This window comes from Apteryx mantelli, chromosome 1, assembly GCF_036417845.1.
Source record: "Apteryx mantelli isolate bAptMan1 chromosome 1, bAptMan1.hap1, whole genome shotgun sequence".
Classification (NCBI taxonomy): domain Eukaryota; kingdom Metazoa; phylum Chordata; class Aves; order Apterygiformes; family Apterygidae; genus Apteryx; species Apteryx mantelli.
In genome coordinates this window covers 124,335,177-124,341,176 of record NC_089978.1, presented here as the reverse complement: position 1 = coordinate 124,341,176, position 6,000 = coordinate 124,335,177, and the positions used below count along the sequence as shown (strand labels likewise).

Genomic DNA, 6,000 nt, shown 5'->3' with positions numbered 1-6,000 from the left:
ACAACCGTCACTTGTAGTCAGCCATGGTAGCAGCTCAAAGGGATCCAGGGCCTGCAGGCTCAGGCTGCAGCAGGCTCCCTTTTTATTTTCTGAATGCATTGAAAACAGCCATGGGAGCACACATCTATCTCGGACTGGAAGAACTACCGCCAGTCACCTCTGCTCCACAGAGAGCAGGTAGCTTCAGCTGTGAGCGGAGTGAGGACAGAGGTAGCTAAAAAAGTCCCAAATTTAGGGCACCCCAATGTTAGGGAGCTCCACAGCAGGCGCCATGGGAAGGGAAAAGAACCAACCCTCATTAGTCTATCAATATTATTATTTTTCCTGTTATTGTTAAATAACAACAACATGAAGGGAAGTAGTATTTTTTTCTCTTTTGACAGAGTACAGACATTTGCTTACTTATGCCTTTTATGTTGTGCCATGGATTAATTAGAGGGGACACGCAGCTGGGAGGGAGATACTCCACTGTCAATTGAGCACAAATCAGGCAGATCCAAATGCACTCAAAAAAATGTCACAAGGTTTTTGTACAACCTCTAAGCCCCAGATCCTGCTGCAAGCGAATCTGAGAGGACTGCTTTATCCGTGCAGAACTGCATCGACTTCAGCTGAGCTCTGGCTGTACACAGGAGTCCAGACGAGCAGACCACAGTGCAGGGCTGAGGCACCACTCCTTGAAAAACAAATGCCAATTACACAAAGTGCCAGCAAAGGGCCATCTAACGACCTAAGTTTCTGCAGAAACAGCTGGAATGCAACTTAGGTGGATTTTTAAAACAACTGGTAACCAGCAAGCAATTTCAAAAATTTCAGCACTTGCTGTCCCTTGAAAAACTCCTCACAGACTCCTGCTAGCACCTTATAACTCTTGATAACAGTGACTGACTAATGCCAGAAATATCTCCAAATGGGCATGCAAAGAGATTAATTTGCTTAATATAGAGAGAAATGGAAAAAGAGAATTATTTAGTATTCTCCTATCCTTCCCCTCTCCCCATCATGACCTCAGTGTTTGTAGAAGGTCCTGGATTGATAGCCGCCCCCCCCCCCCCAAAAAAAAAAAAAACAAAAACAACAGTCCTCTCTTTCCCTATGGACACAGTAAATCAAAGGCAGTGGAAAATCAAGCCTTTTATTTTCCGACCATACCAGTGCACCTCAGCTTACTCATCTCACTTAAAAGGTGACAAAATGCTTCTGCTTCTACAGGCCTATTAGGTGGCTGCCTTGCAACTCATGAAGCCATTTGTAACTGCACAGAGCAGGGCACAAGACGTGATTGTTCTAACTAGTAGCACTGTATATCCATTTTGTATAGCTATAAACAACTACATTACATGCAAGGTGCTCCTAGCTTGACCTCTTTTCTGAAATGGCTAGTAAGGGCATCAATTGTAATACACAATCCTGTTAAAAAGAAAGTGAAGCATCCTTTAAAATGAACTGCATGTATACTACTGAACATCTACATCAATTATATTGTTCAGTAATTACTTGCTTTGATGGGATTTAAGCTGGCAATGAAGAGGTGTGAAAGGCTCCATGGTATATGATGAATACGAGTAAAAGAATCCAAGAAACGAGGAACTGGTACTGAGAGGTAAGAAGCAATACCAAGGAAGTTAAACAGTTTGGCTCAGGCCTTTTAGTCTGCCTGGCAACTGCACCTTACACATACCGCAAAGGAAAAGATGCTGCTTACCTACAATTGCAAAGCACTTCACAGTCTACAAATGATAGGAGCAAGTTCTGTCTAAGAATTAGGCCAACTTTTTCAAATGTGATTAATGAATTTTGTGTGCTTTCACTTGTCAACGTCCCAACCTGTGATGCCTGATATGCACCTGACTTCCAGAGGATGTATGGTCAGCTCTCTATTTCCTGAACACTGAAAATGAAAAGATTAGGTAGAACACACTAATTTCAAAACATACTTAACTTTCTATTTTTATAGTATGTAGCATGTATAGTCAGTGCCTGACTAATCCACCTGTGACCCTTGCTTACAACAGCAAGATGGTGATGTTTTCATCCATCTAGAACATTTTTTCTCACATCTCCCCTGCCCCCCCCCCAAAAAAAAAGTGCAGGACAATTTAGAACAGCTTTTCTCAGAAACATGGACATAATTTTTATTTTAATTAGCTTGTATATTATCCATTTTATTCAAACATAAAAATATTTTTTCACATAGATATTTAACATGATTATGCTGTAAAGAAAAATAAAAACATGCGAGAAGAGTAGCCAGGCAATGGGGTGATGCTGAAATCAATCATACCAATGTGGAAAAAAGCTCAGGGCAGAGAACATACAGAACAAACTCCATGGGATCCTTGGGGTGCCAGATATGAAAAGCAGCAGTGAAGCACAAACATTGTTCTTATAAAAAGAAATGAGTGCACTTCGGTTTCTATTATTGTTATTTCTGACCTTTTTTTTTAATATGGCAATGCAGACAAGGAGGCAGGGTCCCCCACCTGGAGACAGTGCCACAGCAAAATTAAATTTTAAGAATAAATGCCACGTGCTTTTTCCTTAAAAAGTGCGTATGTCGTGTAATCTAATGTCGTATAATCGTCGTATAATGTATGTATATGTCGTATAATAATGATGTCTAATGTTGGATACATGTGAAGCCCCGTGAACACTGGTACGTCGGATGAGTTTACGCAGCAAGCTTTCTTCGCAGTTAATCGCGTTTGATTTCGGCACGAGAGGGGAGCCTCTCCCGGGGAGCCACAGCACACTTCTGCAGGGTTTTTCCAGCACGGGTGAGCACAGTCGCGGCGCGGTCACCCGCCAGTTGCTGCCGTCGCCCTGCTGCTCTGCCCGCACCTGCCTGCGAGCCCCCAAACGCCGGGACGCGCTTCGCACCCCGCGGCCGCCCGGGGCAGCCGCCGCCTCTCCGCAAGGCTCCGCTGCCGCCGGGCCAGCGTGTCCCCCCGTGCCGCCGCCCGCCCGGCTCGGCGCTGCCCGCCGGGATGCGCCGCCGCCGCCGCCCCCCTCAACTTCTCCGCTCGCTCAGGGGCAGCAGGGCCCCTGCAGGAAATCATCCCAACTCGAACAAAATAAACCAAGTAACAGGGGGCAGCGCCGGCGGCCGGCAGCCGTTGGGCGGGGGAGGGCGGCGCTGGGCAGGGCCGCGCCGCGCCGCGCCCGCCGCCGCCGGGCACCCCCGCGGCCGTTGCCCCGCGGAGCTGCCCAGGGCTGGCGCAGCTTGCTCTCTCGCTGCGCTGCCAACGGACGGCGGGTCCCGGCGGCGCCAGGAGCGCCGCGCGGCGCCAGCAGCCCCGCTACCTGCCCCGTGCCGCCGCCACCGCCGGCTGCTGCTCCAGCCCTGCGAGGAGCAGCGCGACGATCTTTGTGTGAGTGTGTGCGCCAGGGGCTCCCCGGCGGGCCGCGGGTGTAACGGCGCCGCTGTATGGCTGGCGGCGCCGTCCCTCAGCGCCGCAGCCAATGGCGGGCCGCCTTATATGGCGGGGAGTGTTGTGGCGCTGCCCGGGTTGCATGGCTCTGTGTGGAGCCGCGTTCCGGGGGCGCCGAGGCGGAGGGCTCGGCTCGGCTAGCGCCGCTCCCCGCTCCGGCCCAGCGGCGCCGCCGCTGCCCGCCGGCGCCGCCGAGGTGAGTGCGCCCGGCCCCGCCGCCGCCGCCTCGCCGGGCGCAGCGGTGCCCGCGCCCCGCACTTTCCCCTCCGCGCCCCCGCGGCGGGGCAGCCCCCCGGGACCCTCCGTCCCCGCGGCCGGGAGGGAGGCGCGGCGCGTCCTGCGCGGCGCGGAGCGGGGCCGGGCGCGTCCTGCGCGGCGCCTGCCGCCGCCTGCCGCCGCGGTCCCCAGTCACTTTTGCTCCCTTCCCTCCCTCCCAGCGCAACCTTCATTTAAAACTTTGGGTCGGGTGGGTCTGCGCCGCCGAAGGGGCAGGAGCCGGAGGGGGCTTTGGGGGGGCGGGAGGGGAGTTGTAATGCGGTGCAGTGCATTTAAAAAAAAATAATAAGAGCGAGAGAGAGAGAGAAGAAGAGCCAGCGAGGCAGGGGTAGGCCAGCCAGTGCCAGGCTGCGTTTGAAACCAGGCACCTCTCGCCGCCGCGGAGAGGCAGAGCGGCAGCCGGCGGCAGGCGGAGGAAGGGGGAAGCGGGGCGGACTGGCCCCGGGCGGGCGGCGGGTGCCGCCGCGGGGGCTTGACAGGGGCACGGCGGCCGCGGCGGCCGCGGCGGGGGAAGAAACGAAACTTCATCCCGCGCCGCGCCGCGGGGACGGTGCGCGGGTGGGCAGCGGCTGTGCCCCCTCCTCCCCCGCGGGGGGGTCCCCGCCGCGGCGGGGCGAGGATGGGAAACGGGGGCGAGCGCGGCGGGGCCGGGGCGGGCGGGCGGGGGGCCCGCGGCGGCGGCGGCGGCCCCGACAACAACAGCGGGGCCGGGCCGGGCCGGGCGAGCGGCCCCGGGTGTGGGGCTGCGCTTTCCGGTAGCCGCCGGTGCGGCGGGGCCGGGGCCGGGGGCGCGGGGGGAGGGGGCCGCGCGGCGGGGCTCTGCGCGGCTGCGGGATTATGTTGTGTCAATAAGTTTAAGGTGGAGAGAGAGGGAGGGAGGGGAGAAAGAGCGGCGGCGGCGGGGTGGGGGGAAGGCAGGGCCAGGCCTCGGCCGTTTAAAGTCCCGTTTGCGAAGGTGAGTTGTGACATTGGGGGGTCGCGATGACAGAAAACTTGGCGGGGGCCGCCCCGGGCAGGGGGCCGGCGGCCCGCGGGGGGGCGCGGGCGCCGCCGGGGGCCGGGCGGGCGGGGGTTCAAGTGCTGCTGCGAGCAGCTCGGGTCGCTGGTGAATTACAGAAACCAGCCCTCCTCCTCCTCCTCCTCCTCCTCCTCCTCCTCCTCCTCCCCCCCCCCCCCCCCGGCAGCCGCTTCGCCTCGCTCTTCCTCCTCTCGGGTTTATTTGCAATGTATGAAACTTGCATGGCTGTGAGGAGAGCCGAGCCAGTGTAGGTTTGCGAGGAGGAGGAGGAAGAGGGGGAGGCAGAGGAAGGGAGGGGAATATGGTTAATCCCGGGGAGCCGCACGGCAGCAGGTTTGGGTTAGAAATATCGCTAACGACCCGCCGCCGCTGAATGAGGAAGGTAAAATGAAGCGATGCGAAAGAAGCTGAGACAACATGTACGGCGCGGCGGAGGGCAGCCAGGCACCGAGGAGCTGGGTGGCTGCTTGCTTTTTTTTTTTTTTTTTTTGCTTTTTTCTGTTTTTTTTTTTTTTTTTTTGCTTTCCTTTTCAGTGGGGAAAGGAAGGGGGGGGGGAATGCCCGGGTGCTCCCTGGCAGCGGAGCCCGGTTTTCGGGGCGGAGGGGCGGGCGGCTCCCCGCGGGGGGGGGGAGGGGGGAGAGGGGACGGGGTGTGGGGAGGAGGCCGCGGCTGTAAAAGTTTTTTGGGGGGGGAGGCGAGTGCGCGCGGGAGGCCGGGGGCGGCGGCGGTCACTCCGGCCTGGGGCCCCGAAACCATTGCCCGTCCTGCTGGCGACACGTCCGAGGGCCGGGGCCGAGCGGGGCGGCGGCGGCGGCCGCAGGGCAGCGAGCCGGGCTCCATGTGGCCTCTCCCCGCCGGCGGCGGCGGCCGTGGCGGCGGCGGCGGCACCTCCTCCCCGGTGGCCGCGGCGGCGGCACCCGCGGGATCATCGCCCGGGCCCGCGGCGAGGAGGAGGGGAGCAGCGGGGAGGTGTTTTGCGCCGGCCCTGATCGAGCCGTGCCGAGCCGAGCCGAGCCCAGCGCGGCGCAGCCCGGGGCCCCAGGCCCGGCTCGCCCCGCGGCCCCTGCCCGCGCCGGCCGCCCAGGTGTTGTGCGGAGTTGTGCCCCCGGGAGGGTGAGATCCGTGCGCTGCATTACTGCTCCTCTCCTCCCCCCTCAAAGCAAGATGGACTCTCTCTTCTCTCTCACTCTCTCTCTTTCTCTCCCCCCTCTTTCCCTGTGGCTTGTCAGCCTTTAAGATCGACATTTTGTAACTAAGATGCAAACTTGACGGTG

The 6,000-nt window shown here is 58.6% G+C and overlaps 1 protein-coding gene across 2 annotated transcripts in view; it reads left to right on the top strand.

Annotated features, from left to right (window-relative positions):
* Positions 1–3,302: 3,302 nt before the first annotated feature.
* BBX (BBX high mobility group box domain containing) overlaps positions 3,303–6,000 on the top strand; it is a 183,593-nt gene continuing 180,895 nt past the window's right edge. The window contains exon 1 of one of the 2 annotated variants that reach the window (XM_067300825.1): positions 3,303–3,371. The gene's annotated coding sequence lies outside the window, so the exon portion shown is untranslated. Of the gene's footprint in view, positions 3,372–3,596; positions 3,628–6,000 lie in introns of those variants that run through there. The other variant, XM_067300829.1, reaches the window with a different exon arrangement.